Source organism: Xiphophorus maculatus, chromosome 21 (genome assembly GCF_002775205.1).
Source record: "Xiphophorus maculatus strain JP 163 A chromosome 21, X_maculatus-5.0-male, whole genome shotgun sequence".
Taxonomy (NCBI): domain Eukaryota; kingdom Metazoa; phylum Chordata; class Actinopteri; order Cyprinodontiformes; family Poeciliidae; genus Xiphophorus; species Xiphophorus maculatus.
Window position 1 is genome coordinate 14654436 of NC_036463.1, and position 14695 is coordinate 14669130.

At 37.2% G+C, this 14695-nt stretch overlaps 1 protein-coding gene across 8 annotated transcripts in view; it reads right to left on the reverse strand.

Moving 5' to 3' along the window:
- Positions 1-14278: 14278 nt before the first annotated feature.
- Positions 14279-14695, reverse strand: part of zfhx4 (zinc finger homeobox 4) — a 98011-nt gene continuing 97594 nt past the window's right edge. For all 8 annotated transcript variants that reach the window (XM_023326721.1, XM_023326716.1, XM_023326719.1 and 5 more), the window contains exon 12: positions 14279-14695. This exon is cut by the window's right edge and continues 3918 nt beyond it. The gene's annotated coding sequence lies outside the window, so the exon portion shown is untranslated.

A 14695-nucleotide genomic window follows, 5' to 3' on the forward strand; every position in this document is an offset into this window, starting at 1 on the left:
TCTAAATGCAATATCACCGGCCATAAATCATTTAGGGATTCATTTGGAAATCATTTGAAAAACACATTTATTTGCTGGGGTGTTCATCAATAAATGTAGCTCCTGTGCAAAGTTTTATTTATATATTCATACATTCAGTTGATTCAGTTATTCATGTATTCACTCATTCACAAGGCCCAGTCAGTGGCTATGCGTCTATCCCTGTGTGTGTTTGCATGCATGTGTGAGTGACCTGCGGCGTAGCCGTGCTATTCTGTGGGCTAGTGCCGTTCCCCAGGGGGCTCTCATCTTTTACTGAGCCCTGACAGAGGATGGAGGCTGGGAGAGGGGTCCGCTGCATTAAAAAGCCTTTACCTAGCTCTGATTTATCACCCCTGCCTTGCTCACACACACACACACACACACGCCCCCACGCAAACCTGCTTACCACACCATCTCACCATTCCATGCCGCGGCTCAACTCTACACTCTATCAAAAGCAGGGACATAGAGATGCACATGCACACCCCTTCACACGCACGTAGACACACACACACATTCACACACCATCAAGCACATACTCATTCCATCATAAGATGGCTGCCTTGGAGAAAAAGTGAGGGTGCAAGGCGCCGCAGTGCACAGCAGTGGTGATTTTGCATTTTAATGGAGCCCCTCCTCTCCCACTCACCGCTCAGTTGGTAATTCTGGTGAGTCGCAGGCTGCAGGCACCAAGCCATCAGCTACCTCACCACAGGAAGACAGAGTGACACAATTACAGGGCAGCATTTCCTGGGTACATCACCTGCAAACGGCTGTATGTGAATGTGACTTCCACAGATGAGGCAAGGACGGGGGAACGGGGAGAGATGGGTGTTTGTTTGTGTTTGCACTGCTGGGGGAAGTAGATCGTCATTATGCCACACATAAAAAAAAAAAAAAAGCAGGAGAGAGGCCTACAGGACATCCGGTAGCAACACACAAGCCCTTGTAAATGCAGATGAAGACACCCACAAACACACGAGAAAATTCTTAGTCAAAACTACAATCACGCATCTACGACTGCCAAACACGAAGATTAAAATGCATGTGTGCAGTTCACAAGAGACACAAAGGGAGCACAAGATTTTGTCCTTGAGAGGGTCCAAGACAGGCAAATCATATTTATTCATTCATTCATTCATTCATACATATACGACCACTGCATTTCTTTGCTTCAGTTATAACATGACAGTTGATTTAAACGTGGGCCAAGAAGGAGAAAAGACATGAGGAATTAATGCGACAACAGCATCTTCACTATTACTCATCTTGGAATTTACAATTATTATTTTTTTTTTTACTTCTTTTTACTCTTTCAGTCGTTTTCAGACACAACATATCCACTGAAATCACTGGATTGCGGTATAACACTGTCAGAAACGACAGAAGATTTCCTAGTCACGTTTGATTTAAAGAAATGGAATATTTTCCATTTCTAGCAAACAAAAGGATATATTACTTTCAAAGCATCATTAAATAAAATAGGAGCAAACATGCATGATGTGTATTTTTAATCAGATGATTTCATGTCAGTCTGGTGGACTTTGAGCTCAGTTAAGTACTTGTGCTGTATTTCAGGTTGTTTTTGTGAATTTCCCTATGCTTGTATTTTTAGGTATCATAGTGTTTGGTTTGTCTGTCTCCTGGTTTGCTCAATATTTCCCCTCTGTGCCTCAGTTTCATCTTGTTCCACAGTTGTTTCTCATCTGTTCATTTACTCATCCACTACACAGGTGTGTGAATGAAGGAGACAACAGAACTCTGTGGATCGGTTGCTCTGTTGTCTGATCCTTTGTGGTGGACGCACACAGTCCATTCCCATCGTCTGAGTTCTTTATTCGCCACAGTCTTGCAATCCTTGTCTCTGCATTTGCATAACTCTAACCCTAACCCGAAGCCAAAGCATGACATTTAACAGTTGTTGTATACCTTCTTTTCCTGACTGTATTTTTACAAATACAATTGAACTCAAAATAATTCATACCTGTGAGCAGATTTAGGTTTAAATAGCCTTTGAATAATAACAACTGGAATATTTATTAATTGTACTCTTCATCCTAATATTTGATTATATTAATTCTTGATGATGATGATGATTTTGGTGATGATATTTGAGAAAATGTAATATTTGTTGCTTCTTTGCTATATTACACTCTCAACGTAATTTTTTGTTGTGTTGTGTTTTTTGTTCTTTTTAATGTAAAGCACTTTGAAATGGCCTTGTTGCTAAAATGTTCCATACAAATAAACTGGACTTGAATTGACTTTCTTATGACTGGATGTAATATTAATGCGATGGAGTGGCCTAGCCAAAGTACTGACTAGAATCTGAAATAGAATCTGTGAAGGGAGCCAAAAATTACGGTGATGGAGAGAAGACTTTCTGACCTCAAAGACTTGGAACTCATTACCAATGATAAATCATGAGAAAACGTAAAGGCATGCAATTATGAGAGATTGATTGCCGCAATGACAATAAAGACAAGCTATTTAAAAAAAAGTTATCTAAAACCTAAAAAAATCTAATCTGATGTTCCTTTTTATGTTCTCTTATATTTTAAGCAATAACTGTCTCATTTCCTGTCAGAAACAAACTTAATTAAAAATTTTATAGGGACATGTATATGTTTTGACCTTAGAAAATATTCACCATTTTAACTTTATTTCTTAACCCAGCTGTAATTGAATTATTTCATAATACAGAGCAGATTAATGTATTTTTCCTTTGTATTACCAGTTGTCCTAACTTATCTTAGTCTGCATCACACCTTATAAAATTGCATAGCAATTGATAGTTTATTCAGTTTTTATTTCTTCCACTTTCAGCTTGATCAGCTAGTCAAGACATTTTAGGCCAATATTTCGCACAATTCCAATCAAAGTTTGTTTTATCGGTGTCAGGGTTTCTGGTTGTGTATTTTTCAGTGCCCTCATCCGTCACTGATCAACTTTTCCTCCAGTCACACTTAGTAGTTAAGTTAGTTTTTGAAATCCCTGCGTTAAGGCCTGAGGTGGCGTATGTGTTGTTGACCTGTTTTATTGGCTTGAGCTTAAAATTTCTGATAGTTTTTTTAGTCTTTATGTGAAAAACAAGATTATTATTTTTAATGACCTTGTCTCTGTGGTTTTTCTATGTAATCCCTGACAGTGTTTCTGTCTTGAAGGATGTAATCTCGTAGACAAATAAATGACGATCAAAACTGAACTAAAAGCCAAAGTCTCTCAGTTTTTCATCAACTTCTTTTTATTTCAAATGTAAACTGAACTCAAAATCATCATGTAGCTCATGTCAATGATATGACAAGAACTTTCCTATTCAGTAAATTACGATATTTTTGAAAAGTTGATTTATTTCATATTTATTACATTTTATTGATTAATCACCCACAGCTGTTATTTATGTTAATTATGATGATTTTTCATTTAAAGCTAATGGAAATATGACACCGAAGATTAAAATATAATCTCAGGTCTCGATAAAATAAAATAAAAAATATATATTACAGAAATGTGGGCTTCATGAAAAATATCTTTAATACCTGCTTAAATGTTATTTTCAAAAGGTACTTTTAAAATGAAAGGCATTTTAAAATTAATTCAATATTCCTATGTGGTCTAGACGAATATGACTATTGTAGTCAAGCAAATTGTTTTATAAAAATAAAGCACATATTAGACTGATTTGTAATTTTTAAAGTTAAAGGAAGGAAAGGTCATAACCAGCTAAGCCAGCCATTTTTGTTCTCTGGATTTCTGCTGAATGCTTGGAGTTTGAGTGCAAGTGAATATTATATCAGTACTTTTTTGTAGGTTTCTGATTAAAGTGTGTACATGAATTTGTCTGGTTTAAGCGATGAATGAAGTCATCAGCGTTTTTTTGATTTTTATTTTTTATTTGTGTTATTTATAAGCGGTAACGTTTCGCTGCTAATCTTTGCGTTAGTGCCTCTCGGTAATTTTGTCTGCTGAGAAAATGGAGGTTGAGAGGAATGCTGTTGCAGCTGTTGGCTCCAAAACCATAATTCATTGTTGGTCATGCTACAATCTAGATTACATCTCTCGCAGCTTAAAAGTGTATTTTCCCATAAACAGCAATCTACAGCTCATAAAAATTCACTCTGCTTCAGCATAAACAATCTCCTTGTCCTCTCACCCTTGCATATACGTGGGCGTGCACGTGTGTGTGTGTATAAGTGTGTAGGCGTGTATTTGTCCGTGTGGCATAAACAACCCCCTACAGTCTCTCGTCAGGAACACAGAGTGATCCATCAGTTTCTCCACGAAAACCAATTTCACTGGAGATGTTCCGTTTTCCTCCGACGCGCACTACCTATCGTCACAGAATGAGAGGACACACCCATGAAGGGAATCAAGGCAGATAAAGAAAACTGAACAAAAAGAAATCCACCAAGCAAAGACAGAAACATGCAAAACACTGAGGAAGTGCAATGGTGATGAAAAAAAAAACCTAATAAAAAAACGATAAAATAAGAATGACCCTGCTTGCTGATTTCAGTACAACATAATTATATTTGCCATCTCATCAATTCAGTAAAACTGTAAATGCACCTTTTTGTCACCGTGACTTTATGTGCTCTGGAAGGTGAAACATTGGGCCTCTAATATGGGATGAAAAAATTTTTAAATGACACAGCTTCACCCTCTAAATGTTTAAAAAAAAAAAATTCAAATAAACTTCTTGCCCTGCTTTGTTAAAGCTGGAAGTGTGGACTCATGTGGAAGGCTGCAGCAGCCCAGCGTTACGCAGATAGAGCAGACGGATGACAACATAATTACAGAGAATCCTCTCATAGCACATGATTAAACAAACAATGCATGTCATCTCATCCTAAAGGTCCCCATTTCAGGCGTGTTTCTTTTTTTTTTCCTTTTGTTTTTTTTTTTTTTAAGCATGCGTTTCCAGAAAAATGCTGCATGTTGCAAGGCATACAAGGAGGTGAGTCCAATTTGAACATGCAGCATGTGGGCACACAAAGAGGTAGTTAGACTGAAGTACGGCATGATGCTAAACAAGAAATGGACAACAGGCTAATGCATCTTTGAAATAATGGGACCAAGTTGAAACAAGATGAGAAAGGCCTTCATTTTAGAAGAGAGCATTGCCGCTAATGACTAGAAGGCCTCCAACTGCCATCTCAGCCTATTATAAGTTGGAGATGCCTCATCTATGTTTTTAAAGATGAATGCAAATTAAAAAGCATTAGGCTACATTCATTTGCGGTCTTTGGCATATAGGCCACTTTTGGTCCGAGGGCCACTTAAAGCTGCCTTATTTTTTCAAATGACCTTGAAATCAAAGAAAGAGCAAGTTTTAATGATTTAGAGAGCTCTTAAAGACTCAAAAGGAAAAGCAACACAGGGTCTCATTAAAATTTTCATTTAGACATTAAAAAAGCTTTTTGTTACAAATGCTCCTGCCAAGAAGCTGAGTTGATTTACAAAGAGGACTCTAATAATCCGCCAGCATCTGAGCCAATTTGATGTAAACGCATTTCCTCATGCATTTGTTGATGATTCTATAAATGCAAAGGTATGCTTGTTTCTTTCTTTCTCTTTTATTTATTTCTTTGTAAGATTAAGCCCATTGTGTATGATAACAGTGGTGGACCAGGAGGAGTGTCCAGGGTGGCATTGGCTCCCTCTGGAACCTGATCGAACACCTCATTGAACATCTTTTAAGGGGTTAGTATTAAAAAATGAGGTTATATTTAGTCATTAGAGACATAGGGATTCAGTTTCTCTTTAGATTCTTACCATGCATCTTAAAATACTTCCTTATTAGCGTTATGGTAAACCTGATAAAACTTTGCCCACCCTCTGCCCACCCTTTCTATGAAAATCTAGTTCTCCCACTGATGAACACCAAAGCTGTGGAATATTTTGATTCAGAGTGGTGCCTGTGAATAATCTGGGGAATGCAAAGTCTCACTTTACCTGCTCTTCCACTGCTCAAAGCATGATTTTCGTCAGCAACCCTATACATGTGTACACATGATCAAAAAAGTCAGTAATATCCCATGACCCTCTAAACTTTGCTCATTCCCTCCTCCATTGCTTTCTTATTTCCCCATTGACTCAGCGTGGCTTTTTAAAACCTGGCATCAGCAACTTTTCAATTCTAGAGTGTTATTTCAAGTTTTACTCGAGAATCTGTTATTTTGCTGTTTTTCAGTGAATGTGTTTTGAAGACGCTGCTGTTAAAAGTGGGTTACTGGTTACTGGAATCAGTATAATATACCAGTATACTGGTATATTAAGGTTTTTGAAAGTAACAGTTTTGAATTTGCAAAATGACACAGCCTTTCTGTAATTTAGTTATTAAATGGTGAACAATCAGGTAGGTTCTTACGGGTGCATTCAAACCAGCCCTGTTTTGTCTGCTTTTATCAAACCCTAGTTTGTTTGACTAGAAAGTTTGGTTTGTTTGGGGAGGTACGAATATGAAATCGAACAAAAAGGTGAACTCTGGTCTGCCTAAAATCCTAGGTTTCCGTTCAGTTGAAGTGGACTCTGATGTTCTTCAAATGCATATGTAAATGCCAAATTAACCATAAACTGCTCCAAAAGCACGAAGTGGACTATAGCACAGTGCATTTTGAGTAAACACAACCAAAACAAACGCAAGTGTCTAGTGCCAGTGGGAGAAATAGCTTGTGTAGAAATCCAACAACCATTAAAATCTGACGCCACTTCATTTTTGTTTAATTTTTGCGAACAAGGAAGTTGTCTTACTCAGAGGTTTTCGTGTTATTTCCTTCAGTGGTTCTTGGTTCACCACCAACACAGGTGAGGAGGTAAATTGATTGCTCTAAGGGTTCGGTTCATTCGACACTGTGTAGTGTGAAAGCAAACCACGCCAGCTGGAAATATCACAAATGTTGCAATTTGCTCTCCAACTGAGTCTACTTTCCTTTGTTTTTAAATTAAATTATGAATTCCCAGAAAAAAAAAATAAAGTATGATATTCTAGGAAGTAATCACCTGAAAACTATTTTTAACTGTAACAGATATTCATCCTATTTTCCTGCTTAAAGCAAACAGCCAGAGGCTCATTTTCTGCCCAATAGGTGGGGATTGACACAAAGAGGGTTCAGGTTGGATTTAGTAAACGCTAAGCTAGACAAGAGAATTTCAGCTGATTCCAACAACATGGATTCTGAAGTAATTCCATCAGATTTGATGGACTTCCCCCTCTGAGGTATAAAACTTGTGTAGAAACACTAATAAGCCCAGTTATTCATTCTGTAAGTAATAACAATGGGTTGGGAGATTCCCAACCAGAGATGACTTATTAAATATAACAAAGATCAGACATATGGGACATTCCTGAAGCAGAGAGCTCAAACAAATGTTTGACCCAGAATAAGACTCTGGTGATTCACAGGGATGGGTGGTAAAAAAGGCAAAGCTAATGAACATAAAGAACATCTTCAAAACATAAACTGGTACCAATCCATTTAAATGACTTCTTTGTTGATCTGTAATTGCTATCCAAGCATGTTCATCTATTAAATGCATTATGTAGATCCTCCTTATAAAGGGCAACAAAACCTATGCAGGTTTCTCAGCATATCATTCATCTGCTTGCCTGAAGTTGTGCAGAATACAATAAAATTTTTTTATGTGATTTAAAAAAAATAATGATCATAGCTTGAAAACATTAACTATACTTATATATAAATGTTTTAAACCTTCATGTAAATATTGTGACTCTGTAGTATTTTGCTTTAATTGTCCAATGAGGAATTCATACAAGCCAATGTCTAGAGTTAATCAGGGGCCAAAACTTTCAAGATGTTGGTTGATTTTACTCTGAAGGAAAAAAAGAGAAAAGACTAACAGTGTGTTTGTCACAGGTGTTAAGCATTGTAAACGGCAGAAAAAGGAGAATGTGTCACACATTTTTTCAGTGTTTGGCATGTGGATCCAGCTCTTCATAACTTCTCCTCTCTTGTGTTTAGTTATTTACAGCCCTGACAACAAAAAGCCTTGAACTGTTCAGCAAACTACACAGCACCCTTTGTGTCACAGGCAAAACAGGAAATCAGGCTTTTGTCCGCTCTAGATGGCATCAAAAACACCTTGTTTCATCTGTCTTAAGCAATCCCATCTTGACGCCTTCACACGTCCCCATGTGGGGCTGTGCCGCTCCTCAGAACAGATTGGGAAGCAGCACGATCTGCTGGGGAAGTCCCAGCGGGCTGCCATAACATGCTCGTTTGCCAACGCACCTCAGTTACGCAGAGCCCATGTTTGATTTCTCTCAGGTTGCCCCTCCTTTCCTCTTTTCTGCTCCTCTCACTCTCACATTACTTTTATCACTTGCTCATCTCGTTGTCTGTATCAGTGGCTCTTCTTGCTTTCTTTTTTCCTCTTTTTTCCTGTCCCTGCCAGTCAGTCCCTGTCAACCTGTTGGCTTGTCTGTATGTGGTTCCTTCTCTTTTTCTCTTGGGCCCATTTCCCTCCCGCCCCCTTACACCTCCTCCTCCTTCTCTTTCACTTTAAAATACGTGTTAGTTGGCTTTTGTATCTTCTGGAAATGCCAGCAGTGATCGCATCCTTTATCCGCAATAATAAGGCAAGTATACTCCTGCCCTCTCCATTTTCTTCATGTTCTTTCTTTCCTTTTGTACTTTAGAAATGAGGTATTGCAACAGTAAACATTAAAGACAGAAAGGCCAAAGCAAAGTTATAGAGAATAGATTAGACTGCTGTTTTTTTAGATGTTAGTTTTGTGTGTGGCTTTTGTCAACATGTGACTAGAATCATGAAAGAAGCTGATGATATATACTTTCACCGCTAAAGGATATCGTTGCACTCTTCCCACCGGCCCAGTGCTACCAACAACACAATAAAAACAAGAACACACTCAAATCCCCCCCTATGGGTTAACACAACAAAGTTTTGCAGAATCACAAAAAAGAGAGGCTGAAAAGTTGCTTTACATCTGTTTACCAGAAAAAAAAACACATTCTGTTTAGGTGCATACTCCCCCAATAGAGCTAGCAATAAATAATAAGATTTCATGTTGAGTATTTGTGCACGGGGGACAATGGCTTCCTGATTTCTCAGGTGGAATAGGATGAATCGCAGGTGTAGGGAATATTGTGTGCTTGATGGAACCCAGGTGCAGGAGTTATTTCCAGTCTATGCCGTTAATCACCAACCTGACGCTGAAGTATGGCTCGCATTTTAGTGGTTTTAATATAGAGTTCCCTTGGCTTCATATACTTAGCCGTGAAAAAAAAAACAGAAAAAAAAAAACAAGGGCAAATTCAAGAGACGGTAAGCATGTGGCATGTAAATAGTTGCTCTATTTTAGAAGCAAATCTGCATTCAAAGTTTGTAAAATAATAGTTGCTACGTAATGCTTTATACTCTGCAGCTGTTTGACAGTTTCCAAATGTAGCCACCAAAGTTTTAATGTCAAAACTAGATTGTTTAATATGGGAAATGCTTCTAAAAGGCAGTAAATGCACTGAAGTAGTTATCAATGAAAAGTGAACTTATTCCAGTAACCACATTCTATTATTGGATATATTCAGTAAATACAGAGTAATACGTTTCAAGTTGTCAAGTCATTTCTGTAAAGGAAAGTGAAGGAACAACCAATTTCTGTTACGGTAATCAAAAACAATAATATTACATAAAATGAATTTAAAAAATTACAAGAGTTAATGTCAGTAAACTGAAAAGTATGCAAATGTACTATGCTACAGTAAATGGTTATTTTGGACTCTTTCTGTGTGAATTCTTGCATCAGTGCAGCATGGCATGGAGGCAATCCACCTGTAGATCTGCTGAAGCAATAAGGAAACCCTAGCTACTTTAATTGGGACATTCAGCTGTTTATCTTGACAATACCTTATATATTTATTCATAATCCTATCAAGACTACTGCTATGCTTAGTGCCTGGCATGACTTCACACCCAAATTGAGCACATTCTAGTTCCAATTGGAAAAGCATTAAAAGTTCCTTTTGGTTTTGGTGCCAACTACTATAAATAATATTTTTTTTCCCCCAAATGTTATATACTGAAACAAAATAAGCATATTCACAAGTAGATATTTTACAGCAGTTTATGTATAATTGGTTAAATAAGACATTAGACCAGCAACTTCATTCTAAATGATTACAGCCACATTGCATGCAAAGCTCTGTGTTGCTCAGTGAATCTTAAATTTCCCAATCTGACTTCAGGGGTTGTTTGTTATTTTCCTGGGAACTGGGAACTTGGAAAATCTGACCTTCAAGTGCAAAAAATGTACCATTTTCCTCTACCACTATTTCTCATTGTCGTTTTCCTTCCACAGAACCATTTATGTTTGGTTACAACATTCTGGGCACAACCGGCTTCTTTAGTAAGAACCTTAATAACCCCTTGTGAAGGGTATTAATGACTCTCTGATTAACAACTTTCAAGTCAGCAGCCTTCCCTTAGCATTTCATTTTTTATTGTTTGAATAAACTATAATAAATTTCCGGGAAACTGTATTTGGGGTTTTTCATTAGCCGTAAGCTACAATGATTGAAATCAACAAAATTAAAAACAGAAACTACAGCACTCTGTGTATAATTAATCTATGAAAAATGACTGATATGAGATGTGATATGTATGAGATTTTTTTTTTTTTTGTGAAGCTGAAGTACAAAACAGACATTGTTCCTGAGCATAGTTTCACATCCAATAGTAATTTGGATTCTACTGTCTTAATTTAACACTTCAGACATTTTATTAAACAAGCACACAAGACAACAGACGCACCCTGAAACATTCTCCATTTTCATTTATCAGCATCTGACTCTGTTATGATCCCAGCAGAAGTCAAAATGTCACAGTGGAGTTCATTTGAAACAGACTGTCTGAACATCTGATTATTAACTGTTTATCCTTGTTATATGATGACAACATGGTTATGCCAATACATGAGTGGCCTCAGATGTGATGTTGGTCAATATCTATTGACAAACAAATCATTGTTGTTGTTTTTCATGTCGTCATTGTCCAGACCCAATGCATGAGGGGCTAAACTGAGAGTGAATATGATTGGATTTTCGGTCTCCATCATTAAATTCCCATGCGGGGAATACTAATTCCAGTATTTAGTGCGGTGATGCTAGGGCTTGCTTTCATCTTAAACTGATTCCAGTCTAATTAGATTGGGCATTTGTGTGTGTGTGTGTGAAAGGTGGGGGCGGGGGGGGGAGGAGTGATGGTGGTGGATGTATCCGTCTGGACTAATCCCTGCCTCTCCGTCCCAAACATTGTATTATCCAGAGAAAATCCATTGGCTGCAGGCTATTCAAAGCCAAATATGCCTCCACTGCAGCTTCTGTACTGTATCATCTGGAAAGCTGCTCCCAGGAAGCTGCGCTGTAGTGAGAGGGTGGAATCTAATGGTCATAAGTGATGTATGGGTAGCAAAAATTCGCCATTTAGAATTTACAGTAAACCTTTTATCGTGTATTCAGGGCAAGATCGCTCACTGCAGTGGCCTCTCTAGCAATGCTGTGCCCAAATTATGAAATACTCTTACTTATTCAGTCATTTTTTGTAGCCCACACTGCAGTACATGTGTCAACTTCTGAAAGCTCTATTAGAAAGTTTCATTTTCTTTAGTTTTAATATGACAAAATTATGCTATTTTGTGTACAAAAACACAAAACAGATAGTGCTCAAAATCCTGCCAGACCACAGGAAAATAGAGTGTAAAGAGGTCCTTCTTCTAGGCGCTGAGAAGGGCAGAAAAATGAAAGGCCTTCAGCAATTGTTCTCCACAAAGGTCAATCGCAATTCAATCCCATAATACGAAAGAGGGGTGGGCTAACCTGGCAACTGCCCACATTTTAGGGGAGAGCAACAGGAAAGGGCCATTCAGCAGAACAGTTGCACCCTGTGTTTCAAGCACATTTGTCAAGGGCAAAAGGTGAATACAGAAGAGGGGAGAAAAATGCCATTTCTGAGGCTTTTTATGTGTTGAATTTTCATCGCTGCCACACACCAAAGCTTTCAGGCCCAATAAGATCCACCACGCCTCCCGAGTGAAAGATCCTCATCCTCCCTTTTTATTTTTGTTGCCCTTGTGAAATTTCATTAGGTGGATTTAACAACTTGTGAATGTCGGCTTTCTCCGTGACCCTGACACCGGTGGCGGACACGTCTCGCTGGCAGGGTGTGATATATTGTGTTAAGGTTTTCCTGAGGTGCAATTTTTAATGTGACAGCCTCTGTTGACCTCACATCTAAAAAGTCACCCTCTTGTCTGACCACTAGCATCCATTTTGCCTCCTAATAGAATTCTAAAAGCGATATAAAGTTGGGACATGAAACAATTTCTCATATAGCTGTCCATCGATCTATCAAATAGGAAATCTAGGGTAAAAATATTATGTTCTTTCACCAATTTCAAGTAATGAAAAATGCTCGATGCTGTCTGCTGTGGCTGTACATCTGTTAATCTATGACTGCCATTAATCATGGTGGATTTTTTTTTCTCTCTGATCAGATCCAGTCAGGAGCTGATCAGATCCAGCTTGCAAGCAAAAATCCATAGCAAAAATCCATCTGCTTATGTCTAGCCCACAGAAAGGAAGCAACTGTTAGATAATTTTGAATAATGGTTGATAGTGAGTCCCTTACTATGTTGGCATGGCAAACATATATGGAATGGCTAAACAAAAGCTGAAGAACACTTAGGCACATTGAACAACTAAATTGAAAAAGTAACATAAAATTAAAATCCTATAAAGTTGAAAGTACACCCTCTCAATTATAGTGTTTATACATTGTGATATGACTAAATGATTAATCCTCTGATAGAGCACATTTCAATTTACTTCAAATACTGTACATGAACTGCTAACCATTAACCACAGTGACCAAAGATTGATGATTTGAGCTTGTTCTGTTTTATGACTAAAGATTGGCCAAAATCTGATAATGCAGCATGACAATATGCAGAAGTGGAGAAGCAAAACTGAAAAAGCTAGAGTGACAGACAATCCCTTGCAGATAATCTGAATAAAATGAGGAAATCGGTGAAAATAAAAAGGAACACAAACACACAACACATAAGGTTGCCATTCTAAATGCCTTAAATGTATTCATGCGGTTTCTGAATTATGTTTTTTAAGCACTAATACTGCACTGTTCAGACTTACCGTAGAGTAAAGAGTGCATTTTCCTTTTCATTGCAACTGGTACAAACAAATCTTGGCGTTTAAAGACAGTGTAATGTTTTGCTCTCATAATGAAATAAAATTGCCTTCCATTGGATTTTCAGTCTGAAACAGTAATGACCAACAGGTCCTCTTGTTTGTAACATCAATAAATCTTTAGCTTGGTTTACTTCGAACATCTTTACACTCAAAACTCCCCATAAAACAAGCCAGCTTGTAGAACTATGCTGTATAACCTTGAGCTCTCCTTTATTTTAGCATATGTTCTTAGAGCAGGACTATCCTACACATTTTTAATTGATTTTTCATTTGCAGTTCTCCAGATTTATTAAGGTCTTAAACAGTTTTTTTGAAACACTCACTGGCTGACACTTTGAGTCCATTTTAGGAGGAATGTTTTTGTGAGAAATATCATTCAAGAATTATATAGTATATCACTGACATTAAGAAAGTGCCTCACAATAGGATAAGTGACTTCACAATGACATGTGACTTATGTAAACATAAAAAGTCATATAACAAGTTAAATAGGGTTCAATCTATGCAATACAAATATTTGATTAAAAAAGAAACTTTGATTTGCAAGAGGTAATTTAGCCGAAAGGGAAAATATTTGTTCCAAATTGTTTAGATCCAGTCATAAAAATACAAAATTAAAATAGTTTAATTAACATAAATACGCTTTATCTCACCAGTGAGCAGATACCTAGATTGCTATCAAACCAAAAATTTGCTTGTAATATGCAAGTGCTCTTGAAACCATACAAAAGAAATAAGAAGCATTAAATGTGAATGAAGTTAAAAGAGATTCATTAAATATGCAAAAACTTAGCAAACATCTTAGGTACTTTTCATATTCAAAAACCTAAATATATCCCTATAAAAATCCGTCAGTTATGCACATTTGACAGATAATTAGCAGAAACAGCACAAAACAGCCAAATAAATAAAATATCAAATAATTTTTTGTAGATCCAGTCCAATGAAATGTCATGAAAGAGAGTCGATAGCTGAAACATCCGTTTTGCTGAAATAAGTATATAGGGAGACATAACTGGTTTGCAGATACAGTTTTTAATGTATCACAACAATGAGCAACAAACATACTTGATGAACTATTTCCAGAAGTTGTTCAAATACCATCTACAATAAACGTCATTTCAACTATGACAACAGGTCTGTGACAAAATAAAAAAAAGGTTTCAAAACCATGTTATTACCGTGATACGGTACAGTTGAGACCTCAAACAGTACAGTAACAAAAACTAATGCGACTACTCTCTATATATAAAACATCAATAACATTTTTGGTTTAGTTTATTTAAAGTTTTAGCCATAGGGGCTTCTTCTTATTAAAACCTCAGGGTGCATTTCCTATGTAACCCAGATGTTGTAGAGTACATATTGTGTAGGATATGATTGCGCCATGAAAATCCCTTTGACATCCAGAAGAGCAATTCCAATTTCAACCT